This window comes from Capra hircus, chromosome 22 (assembly GCF_001704415.2).
Source record: "Capra hircus breed San Clemente chromosome 22, ASM170441v1, whole genome shotgun sequence".
NCBI lineage: Eukaryota > Metazoa > Chordata > Mammalia > Artiodactyla > Bovidae > Capra > Capra hircus.
This window is the reverse complement of record NC_030829.1, coordinates 57,335,831-57,354,860: the sequence shown is the minus strand read 5'-3', so window position 1 is coordinate 57,354,860 and position 19,030 is coordinate 57,335,831. Positions and strand designations below refer to the sequence as shown.

The 19,030-nt window shown below is 47.7% G+C and overlaps 1 protein-coding gene and 1 pseudogene across 6 annotated transcripts in view; both read left to right on the top strand.

Moving 5' to 3' along the window:
* LOC108638593 lies at positions 4,185-5,500 on the top strand (annotated as a pseudogene).
* Positions 13,534-19,030, top strand: part of NR2C2 (nuclear receptor subfamily 2 group C member 2) — a 113,859-nt gene continuing 108,362 nt past the window's right edge. For 3 of the 6 annotated variants that reach the window (XR_001919994.1, XM_018067060.1, XM_018067065.1), the window contains exon 1: positions 13,807-13,914. The gene's annotated coding sequence lies outside the window, so the exon portion shown is untranslated. Of the gene's footprint in view, positions 13,915-14,675; positions 15,060-19,030 lie in introns of those variants that run through there. The other 3 variants (XM_018067063.1, XM_018067061.1, XM_018067064.1) reach the window with 2 other exon arrangements.

The window sequence follows — 19,030 nt, the reverse complement described above, 5'->3', positions numbered from 1 at the left end:
CTGTGAAGGGCACCAAGGTGACCCGCATAGACCAGTCAGCTGGGGGAAAAGGAGTGGGGTGGGCCGGTTGCTGGGGACTCACCCCCAGGGGCCACTCTCTGGAACCACATCTTTTGAGAAGAAGACTGTGGTTTGGATTAGCGTAGTGCAAGGGCTGTGCCTTGCTGTGAGTTTGGGGTATGTTTGGTGGGAGAGTAACTTACATAAGCGTTATTGGGGCATCTGTTACATATATTGCTATTACTTTGTCCAAGGTAAGGAGCAGCGGCTGCACTTTGCTGGAGCAGCTGTGAAGAGATACTCCATACCCAAGGCAAGTAAGATGGTAGGTGTTGCAAGAGGGCATCAGAGGGTAGACACACTGAAACCATACTCACAGAAAACTAGTCAATCTAATCACACTAGGACCACAGCCTTGTCTAACTCAGTAAAACTAAGCCATGCCTCTGGGGCAACCCAAGATGGGCGGGTCATGGTGGAGAGGTCTGACAGAATGTGGTCGACTGGAGAAGGCAATGGCAAACCACTTCAGTATTCTTGTCTTGAGAACCCCATGACAGTATGAAAAGGCAAAATGATAGGATACTGAAAGAGGAAATCCCCAGGTCAGTAGGTACCCAACACACTACTGGAGATCAGTGGAGAAATAACTCCAGAAAGAATGAAGGGGTGGAGCCAAAGCAAAAACAGTACCCAGCTTTGGATGTGACTAGTGATGGAAGCAAGGTCCAATGCTGTAAAGAGCAATATTGCATAGGAACCTGGAATGTCAGGTCCATGAATCAAGGCAAATTGGAAGTGGTCAAACAGGAGATGGCAAGGGTGAACGTCGACATTCTAGGAATCAGCGAACTAAAATGGACTGGAATGGGTGAATTTAACTCAGATGACCATTATATCTACTACTGCGGGCAGGAATCTCTCAGAAGAAATGGAGTAGCCATTATGGTCAACAAAAGAGTCTGAAATGCAGTACTTGGATGCAATCTCAAAAACGACAGAATGATCCCTGTTCATTTCCTAGGCAAACCATTCAATATCACAGTAATCCAAGTCTACGCCCCAACCAGTAACGCTGAAGAAGCTGAAGTTGAACGGTTCTATGAAGACCTACAAGACCTTTTAGAACTAACACCCAAAAAAGATGTCCTTTTCATTATAGGGGACTGGAACGCAAAAGTAGGAAGTCAAGAAACACCTGGAGTAACAAGCAAATTTGGCCTTGGAATGTGGAATGAAGCAGGGCAAAGACTAACAGAGTTTTGCCAAGAAAATGCACTGGTCATAGCAAACACCCTCTTCCAACAACACAAGAGAAGTCTCTACACATGGACATCACCAGATGGTCAACACCAAAATCAGATTGATTATATTCTTTGCAGCCAAAGATGGAGAAGCTCTATACAGTCAACAAAAATAAGACCAGGAGCTGACTGTGGCTCAGATCATGAACTCGTTATTGCCAAATTCAGACTTAAATTGAAGAAAGTAGGGAAAACCGCTAGACCATTCAGGTATGACTTAAATCAAATCCCTTATGATTATACAGTGGATTATACAGTGGAAGTGAGAAATAGATTCAAGGGTCTAGATCTGATGGATAGAGTGCCTGATGAACTATGGACTGAGGTTCATGACATTGTACAGGAGACAGGGATCAAGACCATCCCCATGGAAAAGAAATGCAAAAAAGCAAAATGGCTGTCTGGGGAGGCCTTACAAATAGCTGTGAAAAGAAGAGAGGCAAAAAGCAAAGGAGAAAAGGAAAGATATAAGCATCTGAATGCAGAGTTCCAAAGACTAGCAAGAAGAGATAAGAAAGCCTTCTTCAGCGATCAATGCAAAGAAATCGAGGAAAACAACAGAATGGGAAAGACTAAAGATCTCTTCAAGAAAATTAGAGATACCAAGGGAACATTTCATGCAAAGAAGGACTTGAAGGACAGATGGTATGGACCTAACAGAACCAGAAGATATTAAGAAGAGGTGGCAAGAATACACAGAAGTGTACAAAAAAGATCTTCACGACCCAGATAATCACAATGGTGTGATCATTCATCTAGAGCCAGACATCCTGGAATGTGAAGTCAAGTGGGTCTTAAAAGCATCACTACGAACAAAGCTAGTGGAGGTGATGGAATTCCTATTGAGCTATTTCAAATCCTGAAAGATGATGCTGTGAAAGTGCTGCACTCAATATGCCAGGAAATTTGGAAAACTCAGCATTGGCCACAGGACTGGAAAAGGTCAGTTTTCATGCCAAAGAATGCTCAAACTACTGCACAATTGCACTCATTTCACATGCTAGTAAAGTAAATTCTCCAAGCCAGGCTTCAGCAATACGTGATCCGTGAACTTCCTGATGTTCAAGCTCGTTTTAGAAAAGACAGAGGAACCAGAGATCAAATTGCCAACATTCACTGGATCATGGCAAAAGCAAGAGAGTTCCAGAAAAACATCTATTTCTGCTTTATTGACTATGCCAAAGCCTTTGACTGTGTGGATCACAATCAACTGTGGAAAATTCTGAAAGAGATGGGAATACCAGACCACCTGACCTGCCTCTTGAGAAACCTATATGCAGGTCAGGAAGCAACAGTTAGAATTGGACATGGAACAACAGACTGGTTCCAAGTAGGAAAAGGAGTACATCAAGGCTGTATATTGTCACCCTGCTTATTTAACTTCTATGCAGAGTACATCATGAGAAACGCTGGACTGGAAGAAACACAAGCTGGAATCAAGATTGCCAGGAGAAATATCAATAACCTCAGATATGCAGATGATACCACCCTTATGGCAGAAAGTGAAGAGGAGCTAAAAAGCCTCTTGATGAAAGTGAAAGAGGAGAGTGAAAAGGTTGGCTTAAAGCTCAACATTCAGAAAACGAAGATCATGGCATCCGGTCCCATCACTTCATGGGAAATAGATGGGGAAACAGTGGAAACAGTGTCAGACTTTATTTTGGTGGGGGCTCCAAAATCACTGCAGATGGTGATTGCAGCCATGAAATTAAAAGACGCTTACTCCTTGGAAGAAAAGTTATGACCAAGCTAGATAGCATATTCAAAAGCAGAGACATTACTTTGCCAGCAAAGGTGCATCTAGTCAAGGCTATGGTTTTTCCTGTGGTCATGTATGGATGTGAGAGTTGGACTGTGAAGAAGGCTGAGCACCGAAAAATTGATGCTTTTGAACTGTGGTGTTGAAGAAGACTCTTGAGAGTCCCTTGGACTGCAAGCAGATCCAACCAGTCCATTCTGAAGGAGATCAACCCTGGGGTTTCTTTGGAAGGAATGATGCTGAAGCTGAAACTCCAGTACTTTGGCCACCTCATGCAAAGAGCTGACTCATTGGAAAAGACTCTGATGCTGGGAGGGATTGGGGGCAGGAGGAGAAGGGGACGACCAAGCATGAGATGGCTGGATGGCATCACGGACTCAATGGACGTGAGTCTGGGTGAACTCCGGGAGTTGGTGATGGACAGGGAGGCCTGGCGTGCTGCGATTCATGGGGTCGCAAAGAGTTGGACACGACTGAGCGACTGAACTGAACTGAACTGAACTGAACTTACATAAGCGTTATTGGGGCATCTGTTACATATATTGCTATTACTTTAAGTGACTTTGGGGAAGCTGGTTTGATGTTACTTGTATTTTAAGCCCCTAATCAAACAATTACTAAATCAGCAGCCAACAGCACTGACCTCTCACAAGCTCCTAGGAGACGTACGTGTGATTATTAACAACAAATAATAAATAGCAAGCATCTGCGCATGAAGGAGTCAAGCACCTTAACCCCGATCCTCCATTTAATTGTCCCAAGGACCTGCTGGGGCGAGTTCTTATTATCTCTGTTTTGCAGATGAGGAAACTGGGGAATAGAAACCTTGTGTCACTAGCCCGGGGTTGCACACTCACGATCGGGAAACCTATGCTTATAACTGCTGATACTCTTGAGTTATTAATATTTTCTCAGACTTGCAATGTGAAGTCCCTCCTAAAATCAACAGAAAACTCTGACGGCCGTGGACCAATCAGTAGGACCTTTTCCCCAAAGTCATAACACACACACGATGCATTTCATTATCCAACCATGTACGTAATCCAGTGTTATTTCAGTATTTAATTGCAGTTCTGTTTTTCTGCAATCATATGCACAAGGTTTGCTTCAACTTAAGATGGGGTATTTAAAATCCAGCTTAATATTTAAAATCCAAAGTACACATGCTTTAAAAGGTTTTAACATTTCATGCTTCTAGTGATTCAGTTGACACGTTAGGAGGCACACGCACATATGAAGCATTTTTAAGGCAAGTGACCTTGGGGATTCATCACATGTTTCTCACATAATGGAATAGATTAGAATTTCTAAGATGTATTTATAAATAATAATCTAGCCGCCCCTTGCCGGGAGCTCTGCTGGAACATGGCGGCGGCCGCGGAACTGACGCTGCTGGAGAAGTCTCTGGGGCTGAGTAAAGGGAACAAGCACAGCGCTCAGGCCGAGCGCCAGATTCCAGTTCTTCAGACAAACAATGGTCCAAGTCTAACGGGACTGACTGCCATAGCAGCTCACCTAGTCAAGCAGGCCAACAAGGAATGTTTGCTGGGGAGCCCGGCAGAGGAGAAAGCCGTGGTTCAGCAGTGGTTAGAATACAGGGTAACTCGAGTGGACGGACACTCCAGTAAAGACGACATCCACACTGTCCTGAAGGATCTTAATTCACACCTTGAAGATAAAGTCTACCTTACAGGATATAACTTCACATTAGCAGATATCCCGTTGTGTTATGGGCTTCATCGCTTTATTGTTGACCTGACAGTTCAAGAGAAGGAGAAATACCTTAACGTGTCGCGCTGGTTCTGTCACATTCAGCACTGTCCAGGCATTAGGCAGCATCTGTCTAGTGTTGTCTTCATCAAGAACAGACTATATACTAACTCCCAGTAGAAGCCCCCCGCGCCCCGCCCAGAAGAGGGAGTAACCCACGGCCAGTGGGCAGTGTGTTTCAGACCAGAGGACGGATGTGAACTGATACGCACCCATTCTCTAGTTGTTGAAGTTGGTAGAATTTAAGTACAGACTCATGTCCCAGCGTTTTGTCTGTTTTTTTTTAGTTGACATTTTGCGGTTTTTTTTAATGTAAAACTTCAGCTGCTGTCAAAACTTGAGTTGAAATCAAGTTATCAATTATCTTGGTTTTTATAGATATAGATGAAATTTCTGTTAATAAAATTGCAAATCAGTGGTTTAATCTGAAAAAAAAAAAAGTCCTTCCAGTGATTGATGTATTTGACTGGTTATTGACCTCTTTCATCTTGTAAAATTCATTTCCCCCTTCTGCGTATTTCTAGTAGTTTGTTGATTAACAGCTAGAGTAAATTGTTGTCAAGGAGACAAAAGGGGGAGACAGATGGATTTGTCTTTCGATATTTATGTGAGCCAGTAAAGGTGGTTGAGAAAAATAAAATAAAATAATAAATAATCTAAAAATTGATCAATTACTTGCTATTCTCAAACCCTTTGTGAACTTTTATCCTGTGGTCAAGTCATGCCTGAAGGTTGCAGTTACTATGTGTGTTGTAAGAACGGACAGGTCTTATTTTGGGGTGGAAGCCATCATTCCCTTGCCTCTCCAGTTCCTAGGGAGAGAGAACACCTCTGTGTCCCGGGGCGGGGGGGTCATGTCCCCAAGGGACGGGGCTATTTCCAGAAGTGAAACCAAGCAGGGCACAGCCGGGGGCCTGTCGGTCATGTGAAGCCAGACCAGTGTTGTCAGGCTGACCACCCACGTACCACATGCTACAAACAGAGCCTGGACCGCTTTACCAAGGCTGCCCCCCTGGGGCGCGGCAGGTAACACTGGTGGGGGAGCCAGCCCAGGGGACAGCTGTGTAGGTTCTGGGGCCTGAGATGGCCAGCATGAAGTGGAGTTCACCCCCACCTTGCCTGCGTGGCCTTGGGCTCCTCCGTGGCTCAGCCCTCTCTTCTGGGGTTCCCTTCTCTAAGTATAAGTGCCCTCGGGACATTGTGGATGTGCAGGCTGGGGATCTGGGCTTGGGAGGGTCTGGGAAGGTTTTCAGAGTCAAAGCTTGGTCTGTGGGCAGTGACCCCAGCTTGTGGCCAGGCTTGGAGTCAGCAGTGGAGAAGCAGATTCTGAGCCGAAGAGGAGACCCAACGGCATCTGGAATGATGTGTTAGGAATGAGGGCTGTCATTGGTACCATGATAAGACTTCAAGGCACCTTTTAGAGTTCGACATTGTGCCAGACGATCTCAGGAAGAATACACGGCCGAGGCGGTGGACATTGGAGGGGAAACCAGCCCGCCTCGGTCAGACCTGGGACTGCAGAGCCGCTGCCTGGCATGGCAACATCCCCTTCCACGGAACTCTCAGGAGAAGCTTAACGTCCCGTGGCCACCCTCACAGTGTCCTGGTGATCATGGAGTGATTTTGCAGACACGCTGTGTACGTGGCCAGGGTCTCTTCTGTGGACAGGTGATGGACGATGTCTTACAGTAAAGGGCGTTCTGTGTTGGCAGAGCAGAGTGACGGGTCTCTTCTCTGTGCTGATCACCTTTCAAGGATGATGTTGTAACAGAGTGGGGAGCGAAAGAGAAGCTTGGACAAGAGAAAATCTGTATTCAGAAAGCACAAAGCAAAAAAGAAAGGGAAAAAAAAAAGCACCATAAATGAAGTTTCTTTATCCTTGTTTTTCAAACTCTGGAAGTAAGTTACAAATCAGTGTCATGGATCACAACCAGGACCCCGTCCTGCCTCATACAACAGAGAGCAAAGTAGAAGGCACCAGAATATTCCATCATCGCCAGGGACCAGGTTCATGACATTTTTGTTTTAATCATATGTATATACATATATACTACATATATATGCAGCTTCTCTGGTGGCGCTAGTGCTAAAGAACCCGCCTGTCAATACAAAGGATGGAAGAGACGGGTTCAGTCCTTGGGTTGGAAGATCCCCTGGAGGAGGGCGTGGCAACCCGCTGCAGTATTCTTGCCTGGAGAATCCCATGGACAGAGGAGCCTGGCAGGTTCACAGTCCACAGGGCTGCAAAGAGTCAGACACGACTGAAGTGGCTAGGCACACATGCACGCCTACTATATATGATGTGCTGCTTGTTGATGTAAAATAAATTTATACTTAATAGATTATGGTCAAAAAACTTTTTGAACCACTGGCTTAAGAGGATCAGGTAAGGGGGGAAAAATAAAAAGCACTAAGTTTCAATTAGACAAATTAGACAAACCAAAACAGAAGAATTACAGTCATGTATTCAAAAGCACGGCACTTGGTTTTATTTTCTAAAAGCTTCAAAATACTGCAAAGAGGAAAATGTATGAAATTCATGGCAAATCTACAAAAATTCTTTGTTTTTCTGGAAACTGTCTTTGCTGATTGAAACTCTGATCCACTCATAAATATTGACTTTCCTAGCACAAAGAGATGCTGATTTACCTGTCATTTCCGAAATGTCTTTGAACAAATCAAATTTCCTGTTGAAACCTGGAGCCTCAAGAAGCAGCTAGATAACGAGGAAACATGCATTTCTTGGCTCCTTCCCAAAACCTACTGAAAGGACAGTAAATGAATAAAAAGATATAACCTGAAGGACAGAGAAAATCCAAGAGGCATAGGGTATGGAAAACTGTCATTTTTGGAAGATACAACATGCAGGGACAGTGACGGCTAGCTTGGCACAGAACTTGAACACTAAAGTGCCCCCAGGGGGAGATGCCAGCCAGACACACTGGCCCGTACTTCCCAAACAGGCTCAGAAGCCGGAGGCAGAGGGTCTGGGAAGGCCACGATGGGGGTGAAGACAGGAGCGCCAGTTGAGTGTCTTATAAGGAACCCTGAGACCCTCATCCCCTGACCCCACGCTATACAGACTGCTCTGTAGTGACTGCTCTCCTCCTGCCCTGGCAGGAGACAGGAAGTTTATTCAAATTACAAGAACTAGAAGAGGAACAGGCCCCCATCCGCAACACACACACACACACACACACACACACACACACACGCACACACGCAGAGACACACACACGCACTTTGGATTCAACTTCTAAACGGGGGGCTTGTTTTCTGCCTGCCAAGTTCCCTTCCTTGAGATGCAAACTGTATGCTCAATAGAATCACAATTCTGAGTTCCACAGTGTTTTTGTCGAAAGACCACCACTGCCATCTGAAGGTGGCAGAAAGGACCCCTGGGAAGGGCTTTCGATCGCCCTGGCTCAGGAGTTTGGATTTTATCTGCTTACTCGAAGGTCCCAAACTAGTTCTGAGGCCCAGAACCATAAGAGATGCTGCTTGGCCTGCAGAGTTTAGAAACCGGTTGCAAACTGCCAGTACTTTAAAGGTAAGAGATTTCACATTTACACGTCTGGATTCCTGGCTTCTCTTGAGAAATCTGAGATACGGTGTCTCTGGGCCGCATTCCAGGTGCCAGTGAGGGGGCTCTATCTCTTTAAGTGGGTAGGGAGCTCGCCAGGGGTCACTAACACCATTTAACATATGAATGGTGCCTCCCTGAGACTGCCTGCTAGACTCCTACCCCAACTCAAGGTCCTCACCTTAGGCATCTGAGTTTTCCTTTCAGCCCTAAGCAACGCAGAACCATTAAAAGAACTTCTTAAACAGAAGAGGGCTCGGAGTGGCTGTTTCAGCAGCAGCACAAAGGGAGCAAGGAAGGGTGGGTGAGTGAATGGATAAGGGGGAAGCTACTTGGATTAGTTAGGAAGGCTAGGAAACCACAGCAGGTAAGACAGACACAAGACCTAAACTTGGGGCCAGAGGAGGAGGGGCCAAATGTGAGGGTAAAACCAAGGGGATTTGTGCTGTTTAGACCCTCAGTCTTGACTGTTGCACCCAGAGCTCCCTGGAAGCTGGAGGCCTCTAGCAGCGGCCCCTCTCTCCCCAAGGCTCAGGGTGGAATCCAAAGCAAAGCACTTAAGAGAGAGGCTTTTCCAAGGAATCTCTGCTTTGAGGTGCATTTCCTGGGCTACAGTGAACAGGTTGTGGGGTGGAACTCATCTCTTAGCAAACTCAAGGAATGCTGTTTTAGACGGCTGACAGCCCCAAGTGGCTTAGCTCTTGAAGTGGTGCTGGGTAGTAAAGAACTCCAAGCCTCACGACTTAAAGAGGCCCAATCAGATGACGTTTACAAACACAACATACTCCCGAACATATTCTAAAACAGGGGACCAAGGGCAGGCAGATTTTTTAAAAGTAGGTTTATTTATTTGCCGTGTCTCGTGGGATGCAGGATCTTAGTTCCCCGTCCAGGGGTCGAACCTGTGCCCTCTGCCGTGGAAGCGTGGTCTTAACCACTGGACCACCAGGGAAGTCCCAGCAGGTGCCCTCTTCTGAGAAGGTAGTCTGATTTTCCCTTATGTTTTCAAGATAATGTGAACCAAGTACAGCTTATTAAGGCATAGGATCCAGGGGGCAGAAACCAAAGAGTTGGCACTTCCCCGACCAGGGATTTAATATCCCTGGTCATGCTGCTCAGAGTGGCCAAAAAACCAAATAGAAACAACAAAAACCCTTAGAGTCATGACTCAGTAAAAGCCATTCCAGAGCGGCCGGGGACCCACTCATGCAGTGTTCCTATGTTCCAGAACCATCCATCCACCACAGCACCGGGCTTCCTCTACCTGGGAAGAACAAGGGCCACTGATACAGAAGCTGAGACTTCCCCAAGTAAGCTTCTACCGTGACAAAGCTCGGCTGTGACAGAATCACAGAGGTGGGTAGAAGAGAAAGGTTTCCTTCTTTTCGAAGTCCTCCAGGACAGAAGAGACGAAGCAGAAGGAATTCCCTAGCGGCCCCAACCATTCTCAGTGGCTAGGCTTTCACTGCCCAGTGCGTGGGCTCAGTACTGGTTTGGAAACTAAGATCCCTCAAGCTGGGCAGCATGACCAAAATATATATATAACTTAGCAGAAATCACTACCGATGAATGTCCCAGCATATGCCAGCCAGGTGACTTTGCAGATGTTATTCTCCCTCTGTTAAAGGTTTTCTGCCTCTTCAGTTGTGAACAAAATAAGAAAAAATACCATCTACTTCAAAGGGTTATTGTGAAGATTAAACAGGATAATGTGTAAGAATAAGGAATGTGCAACCTGGTATTCAGTGATTACATCTATTCATATTCCAAGTTATTTTTTTTTTAAAAGGCTAGTAACAATTATGTGAGGTTTAAAAGTTTATTTTACAAACATGTCATAATTATATAAATGACAGAAGTGTCACAAATACTATATACAATAACAAGCCATTACAGAAAAATGATACAAAGATGTACATAAGTACTTATGAAGGTAATCATTCAGTCTTCCTAGTCTATGGAAATAAAAAGGAAAAACCATTATTTACACTATCACAAAAGCCATACCTTTTAGGTAAAAAGAAACTCTACTTGATAATAGTAATTTGAAAAACTTAGCATGTCTACAACTATTATTTAAAACTTGATTTTCATTAACACTTATCATTTAAACACAGATAAGCTTGGATGGCAAAAAACATGTACTCAGGTACAAAATGAAAACTGCGTGATCTACTTCCTGTTCTCAGTTAATGACTGCAGAACAGACCTGTTTAAGTGCTGTGGGGAAAAAGACCTGTCCCGAGGACCACAGAGGCCGAGGAGGGAATGCCTGGATCTCATTCACAAGCTCTGTGTAGGGAGCTAGAAGGCCCGGGCTCACAGGCCAGCTCCAGAAGTCCAACTAAACCATGTTTTCACTTGAGTTCATCTGTAAAAACGAGCTGATGATACCCACACTGTTCATCATACACTGTTGCTGGGAAAAGCATTCACTAGGTGCCCACTTCATACCCACTGTGTACTAGGTACTGTGCTGAGGGCTGAGATAAGGACAAGGCACATTTCAGTACAGGCTCAGTGTGGGTAGGTGCTGAGGCAATGCAGATACAAGTGCTGGGTACTGCCAGAGAGATCATTCCCAGTGCTTCGGTGAATCAATAGTCTTCAGGCAGTCAAGAAGTTAAAAGAAATTCTTGAACGAGACGTTTTCTTTTTGCCACACGTTTTTGGAGTTCGCTCAGTGATCCGAGCCCGTGGCGTGCATCAGAACGACCTGGGATGCCCAGTAGACATGCTCATGCCAGGCCCCACCCAGAGCTTTCGGACCCAGCATGCGCCTGGAAGTTCTGAAGTGCGCTCCCCAACCAAGAATACTTTAAAGGTCGATAAAACAACTTTCAAAGTAACTGTCAATGCAGTGTGGATACTTCCTATTAATAGTAAAAAAAAAAAAGTACAGCTAGTGTAACACAACATGTGTATTTTTGTTATTATAAAATCCATCAAGCGTTACAAAGTCACTTAACAGTTACCACTAAAAACTTCTGCCCAACACACAGTGGAGCAAAAAAATGGCAGTGCCCACCTCAGTTTGCAGAGGCCTGTCACCTGCTGATACTGTGACAGCGGTCTGCCAGTGCGTGTCCACGTGCTTCTGTTTCCTGAGGCAGAAAAGTGCTCAGGATTATGAAGGCTTGCTATTATTACGTTTTTTAAAAAGTCTTTATTGAATTTGTTACAATATTGCTTCTGTTTGTTTGCCCACAAGGCATGTGGGATCTTAGCTCCTGGACCAGGCCTCGTCTTCCTTGCATTGGAAAGCCAAGTCTTAACCACTGGACCTCCAGGAAGGTCCTGCTCTTACTGTTAATATCAACATTAACCAAAGTTTTAACCGGCAATTTACTGACCACTACTACAAACAGAGCAAACCGATGTGGCATGGCTTACAACAGAAAAGTTCAAAAGGACTGTATCGGAGATTTGGCTTCACTTTCTGCACCTGTAGCACCAGAGAGGTCACTTTTCTGGGCATCAGTTCTTTCACCTCAGGTAAAATGAAATAACAGTGGCTTGTTCACAGAACTGCGAGTATTAAATGGAGAAAATCATAAGCCATCAGAGAAACATTATTGTTTAGTATTCATTTCAAAATCTAGTACAGTTCTGTTTGCCCCCCCAAAAAAAGAACCCACAAAAAACCTCAATGCATTTATTTTAAAGCTATAGCTAGAAGTGGTATACAACATTGAAAACCTAATTTGGGGGGAGGAAAGTACACAATTACAAAGCAGTACATGTTTACAAGGATTTATCAAGACACTGTGTTCCCTTAGGCATATCATTTGACCTTTCTGGTTCTCACCTTCCTCTTCCTTGAGAGGTGAAAACAAGGAAAATGGGTGTGTTAAAGCATTTCCTATCAAATAAAAATATTACAAGATTATGGAAAAAATACTCAAAGTTGAGGTCACACTGATAAAAGCTAAATGGCTACTGGTTAAAAAAAGAAAAGGGTTAAATCATCCATCTTCGAGTAAGAATTTATTAATAATAAACAAGAAAAGTTCAGAAAAAAAATCAATTAGCAGCGGATCTTAGGCCTATCGAAAAGCACGGTCATCAAGCGGTCTGGCCTATGCAGCTCAGGGCGTCCCAAATAAAACGGCAGTCTGCACCATGCAAAGCAAGTAAAACCATCACTATGAGAGAGAAATTTCTAGGGAATATCTACAACCCAAGATTCATAGGATCAAGAGGAGCAACTGTATTTGTATACGTAAGCAACTCTACAAGGAGTTTCTTTGTATACACTTAAGCATTGTTGCACTTCATTGGTAGGACTGATTGATGCTGAAGCTGAAGCTCCAATCCTTTGGCCACCTGATGAGAACTGACTCACGGGAAAGACCCCGATGCTGGGAAAGACTGAAGGCAGGACAAGGGACGGCAGAGGATGAGACGGTTGGATGGCATCACCGACTCGATGGACATGAGTTTGAGCAAGCTCCGGGAGTTGGTGATGGACACGGAGGCCTGGCGTGCTGCAGTCCATGGGGTCGCCAAGAGTCGGACAAGACTGAGCGACTGAACTGAACGGAAGCACTGTTGTTCAGTTTCTAATCGCGAGGAGACTCTGGACGTAAGACTTGGGGCATATATTCCAGAAAAGACAGTGACAGGCTTGGGAGGGCTTCAACACGTTACCTGATACTCCCAGAAGCTGGTGCATCCTCGGATCATCGGGACCGAGGGCACGAACCGGTCAACGCCCACCCAACAAACCACCCACTTCCGCCCTTCGGGCGCTCCGCCGCCATCACTTCTTCAGTCCACAAGCACAGAGGCTTCGGCTGGGCTCGGCGGAGGCCCGGGTGGGGGACGTTACGGCGAGAACACGGTCCCCACCCGGCCTCGAGGAGCTCGCGGGCGGGCCACTCGGAATAACGGGGAGGCCGGCGTTCCCGGCCTTTGACAACGCCCAGCCAACCCCACGCCCCGACGACCTCGGCGTTTAAGCTCCGCGGTGGCCGTATGGCGGCGCGGCCGAGCCCGGGCGGAGACCCCGGCGGACACCGGAGCCGCCGCCCGGGCCGCGGCCGCGGAGGGGCCTGCCGGAGCGGCGCGGCCGGCGCGTTCCGGCGCGCGCGCGCGCCTCAGCCAATCGCGTGCTCGCCCGCCCCCCGCGGCCGCGACGAGGCTGGCGCTGGGAAGAGGAAGAAGAACATTCGCCCTCCTCCTCCCAGCGCGCGGGCGGCGGCGGCGGCGGCGGCACCGGGGTCACGAACTCTGACCTTTCACTGACAAAAACAATAACAAACCCCTCCTTTCCCGCGACCCCGGCGGCGCCTCCGGGCCCGCCCCCGCCGTCCAGCTCCCACCTCGGCGTCCCGTCTCTCGCCAGCTGCCCCGCGAGCCTAAGCGGCCCGGGGGCTCCCGCCAAACGCCGACGCCGGGAAGCCGGCCTCCCCCCCGCGCCCTGCCCTCCGCGCCGGGGGCCGACCCGCCGCAGACACGGGACCTGCTTCGAGGCCGCTTTGGCGCCAAATCCTGAGGTAAAAATTGAAGGGAAAAAAAAAAAAGGGCCGGGGCGGGCTCGGGCCGGCGGCGGAGGGGGCGGGCCTGGCGCGCGGACATGGAGGCGCCGCGGCGGCGGCGGCTGAACCCGACCCTTTTACCTTTGCCACGGGGCGGTGGCGCCGGCCGCTTTGCATAGTGGGCCGGGCCGCTCCCCTCCCCTCCCCGCCCGCGGCCGGCGAGGCGAGCGGGCTCCCCCTGACCGGCCCGGCCGGCGCGAGGGTGGGGGCGGAGGGGGGACACCGCGGCCCCGCCTCACAGTTGGCCCTCCGCCAGCGTCGCCATTTTGTCCTCGGCGGCGACGGCTCCGGCTGGGCCGGGCTCCCCTCCTCCTCCTCCTTCATCGCCTGCTCCTCCCAGAGCCCTCCTTCCCTCACTCCCCGGCTCCTCTCTCCTCCGCTTCCCGCCCGCCGTTGGCGACCGCCGTGGCCCAACCGCCGTTTCGGTTTTTTTTTTTTTCCCCTGAAGGGGAGGGTTGGAGGAAAGGGAGGAAGGCGGGTGTGCGGGTGCGACCTTATGAGTGACAGCTGAGGGGGTCAATTGGCGCCCAGATAGGAGGGCCGGGGCCTCGCGGCCCCGCCCCCTGGGCATCTGCTGATTGGGCTTTGCTGGCAGGGGGTGGTCCCCGCGCGGCGCGGGCGCCCTTGGCGGGGCGGGAGCAGAGACCCGGGCGCGGCGTGGGGGCTTGGGGGCGGGGCCTGGGGGCGGGGCGCGGCCGGGGGCGCGTGGGACGCGCGGGGACGCGGCGAGGGCTGGGGCGCGCCCTCCGCCTGGTGCGCGTCCGGAGTGAGTGCTGCTGAACAATAGTAATAAAGGTGATGAAGCATCCTGAACCCAGGGCCGTCGGCTCGTGGGATAGGGCGTTGTGGAATCGATACCTCTTAGGGCTCCTGCCCGTGTTGTCGGCGCGGCTGCGGGCGAATCCCCTTCCTGAGGCTCAATTTCATCGACCCTAAAATGGGAGGATGGGCGTTCTTAGCAGGCCGGACCTCCCTTCTCAGCTCGTGTGAGGTGCTCAACTCAGAAAATGGAGTCCAGGCTACTTTGCAAACCTCGAGTCCTGCAGAAGTGTTGTTATTGTTGAAAATGGAGTGTGGAGTCACCTGGAGTGGAAAGCTTACGGGTATGGAGGGCTTCAGACAACAGAGGGGAATCCGGAGTATTGTCTTTTCATTCGTTGGTTAAATATGTATTCGCTCAGCCCAGGGTCCTGGAATACATTCAGAGAAACAGGTAGACCAGGCCCCTGCTCTCCTAGAATTGGAGGTGTGGGGTGATGTGTTGCAGGCCTGAGAAAACTGCCATTGAGTGGTCAGGGAAGGCCTTTGTGAGAAGGTGATTCAGTAGAAGAAACCACGGAAGGAATAGCGTGAGAGAAAAGGGCCAGTGCAGAGCCCCAGGAAGGAGGGCATTTGGTGTGCAGTGAGGCTCTCCGCTAGTTCATTGCTCCATCCGTTTCCCCCGCCTCTACCTCCGAGCTGAAGTCTTGTGAAATATGATAAAGGTAACGGAGAAGAATAATCAACAAGAGTCAAGGAAAATAAAGCCATGAAATGCATAGCTGTTGAATACATGACTTGGTGGGAAAGCATCAGAAAATCAGTTTGCTGCTGCCGCTGCCAAGTCGCTTCAGTCGTCTCCAACTGTGCGACCCCATAGACGGCAGCCCACCAGGCTCCCCCATCCCTGGGATTCTCTAGGCAAGAGTGCTGGAGTGGGGTGCCATTGCTTTCTCCGGAAAGTCACTTTACTTCCACATTAAAATCCTTTGTCATCCCTTCAGTTCCTCAGATTCTTGCTGAGCCCCACTATTACCCAGGTGCTAGATGATTCATTGGTGGGTGTCAAGTATGTGATTGTAATTCCAAACACTTGCGTTCTGTTCACTCCCTCTTCCCTCAGTATATCTCTGTACATACATACCTACACACGTAAGTTGTAGGCAGAAGCTAGTCTTGTGGTTAACAGTGCCAGTATTTACTAGCCCTGTGACTTTGGGTAAGTTCTTTAACTTTTTTGAGCCTCAGTGTCTTCATCTGGACAGTGAATAGAACTTTCCTTCTAGAATTCAGGATTAAATGAGTTAAATGTAAATAAGGAGCTTAGAAAAGTGTGTAGTAAATGCTCACAGTTTGAGTTATTGTCGTGAAGAACTAGCTGTCTGGAAAAGACATTGAACTGGTTAAGTGAGGCAAACAGTGACATTTTTAGACAATGTGGTGTAGGGCAAAACTGGATTAGAACTCTGGGGAACTAATTTTGGCTCTTATGCTTTCAGCTGATCACTTGGTGTCCAGGCCAGAAGTGTATTTAGAAAGAGAAGTGTGGGACTCATACTATTAACGAAATTGTGCAGTGCTTTACAATTTATGAAATTCTCTTGCAGGCATTATAGTCCTCAAGCCCTCCCAGGACATAATGCTAGAAGTCCTTTTCCTCCTCCCTATTTTCAGACGTTTCTAAGACTTTTCATCATTTTCTTATCCCTGTATTCCGAGCTCCTTGTGCACGAGACACACCGGCCTGCTTTCAGCTTCCTTGAAGGTGTGGCTTACCTTTACCCCAGGCTTTTTCAGATGCTGTTCCCTCTTCCTTAAAACCCTCGTTTGCTGTTGCTCCCCCTGCCTCCCCGCCAAGTCCTGCAGATGTCAGCCTAAGCCTCACTTCCTTAGGGAGTCCCTCTTTGATCCCCCATACCAGTCTAGATCAACTCCTTTTTCTTTATTTACACTGTGTTTTTTTCCTTCATAATATTTCTCTCACTGCATAATTACACTCCGTAATGTCATCATTTGATGGATACCTCTTCGTTTTACCTTATGAGAGCAGGAATAATTTTCCGCATCATTGTATTTCCAGCACTTAGCAGAGTGGCCCAGTGACTACTTGTTGAGTGATTGAATTGTTGATAATTTTGATCTCAGATAACTAAGCGGCTGCTCATTACTGGTGTCTTTTTATGTGGGCTTGTTCAACAGTTAAGCAGCAGTGTCAGCAGTAAGATAAACACCTGTCACAGTACTTGGGTGAGTTAGGAAGTGGGTTCTCAGAGTGTGGCACTGTCTGCAGACACTGCGTGCATCAGTCGTGTGCAGCTTTTTGCCTGTGGGCGTAGCCCCCCAGGCTCCTCTGTCCGTGGGATTTCTCAGGCAGGAATATGGGAGTGGGTTGTGGTTTTCTATTCCAGGGGGTCTTCCCGATCCAGGGATTGAACCCACGTCTCTTGTCTCCTGAATTGGCAGGCAGATTCTTTACCCCTGTGCCACCTGGGAAGTCCATAATATGTGTAAGAAACCGGAGAGGAATCCTTTTTTACCTACCTAATGTGTTGATTTATGGCTTATTATTTTTTTGAGATAAGAAATAGATAATTGTAAGTAAACTACGTGAAAGTTAGTGTGAATGGAACTCTAATAAACAGCATATATATTCATGCCATTTACTTTAACTGGAGGATTAAGGCACCAGTGTGATTTTTCTTGAAATAAAAAATGCTGGTCTTAGCCTATCACTGAGGATCAAAGGACGAAGAGGAAGACTTGGTGAGCTTGCAGAGAGTTGGGAATTCAGTCTCTGTAGCCACTGATGTAAAATAGTTACCTTTTCAAAGATGAGCCATGCAATAGAGTTACTGAAAATGACTTTGTAGTTGCTTTACCATCGTCACAGGCGGATTTGTCAGAGATATCAAGCTTCTGCTTAAGAGGCTGGTAAATGGAACATTTCTGTTGACTTATTTTACATAATACAGATTTTGCAAATGTTACAATATTTTTTAAACAGTCACCCTTTTATTTAATCACATGTTTTTGGAATTTTTTTTCTGTCCTGTTGAAGAATTTTTTGGTATTATTTTTCAATCCAGCACTTTTGATTCCTTGAACTCCTTAGGGTAACCGAAGAACTCATAGTTGAGTGGAAAAGCTAAATATATCTATCTTTTTTTATATATATATATGTATGTATTATATCATTAAATTATTTGTTGCTTTTAGCAGTTTTATCTACCGTGGCCTTCAAGTTTTGTTGTCATAAACATGCCTTTCAGAAAGAGGAAAAGCTTTGTGATAACCCCAGTTTATAAGGGCTTCTGGGAAGTTTTAGTGATTATCTCCAAGAAGTCAAGTTACTCCTGTCTCTGGAGCTGTAAGTGGGGAGATTCCCCGCTTGTGAGCTGGGGAGGCGGGGAGCCAACCCTGAGACTGGGGTCGGGAAGCAGGGGCCTCCTGCTCCGGGAGGCGGCACAGAGAGCGCGGCTGCCCATGCGGTCCCGCCCCCTGCAGCCTCGGCGCTGAGCCCCGGCCCGTGTGTCTCGCTCCCCGACTGTCTCCACCTTTCGAGGACTCTCACTTGGGATTTTTACCCTTGCGTCCTTTTTCTTTTGAGCCGTGTGCTCCTTTAGTCCCAGAGCATCCGTGGAGCAGAGGCTAGTCCCCCTTGAACAGTACTGCATGGGAAAAGCCCGGGAAGGATCCGAGCTAAGGCTTGTCAAGGCTAGCCTCCCACTGGCTGTGGAAGTCCTCCGTCAGAGGTTAGTTTCTTCTCGTCCCTTTGTTGCCCGTTACCTTCCGGGAAAGTTAATGTAGACTTTTTTCCTCCAGGTGTGATTATCATCTTTAAGTTAATGTAGACTTTTTTCCTCCAGGTGTGATTATCATTTTTAACCGCATCTGTCACGCATTGAAAAGATAGGCTCTTCCTTACCTGTTGGAGTTTCTTTTGCCTCAGCCTACTCGGCCTGGGGGATGAGATTCTCTTTGTGACTGTCCCACCCTGCCATTCTCTCCCCATAGCCCTTGTCAGGGACAGCTGCTTCCTGCTTTCCATCCTTTCTTCAGGTATCCTGAGTGCTTGAGTTTAAGCAGCAGGGACTCTGTACCGAAAGGCAAGTCTCCCTGGGAACACGCAGCTAGTATAGCCACAGTCATGGTGGGGGAGTGGATAGAGGACTTGAAAGCCCAGATTAGGTCATTGGCGAAGGACACTCTTAGGGGACAGAAAGAGCAGCTTTCTACCCGAGCATCTGGGGTCTGGGAGCAGAGGGGTGGGAGGGGATTAGGATGGGAAAGGAAGAGACTGGTTCAGATACTCAGG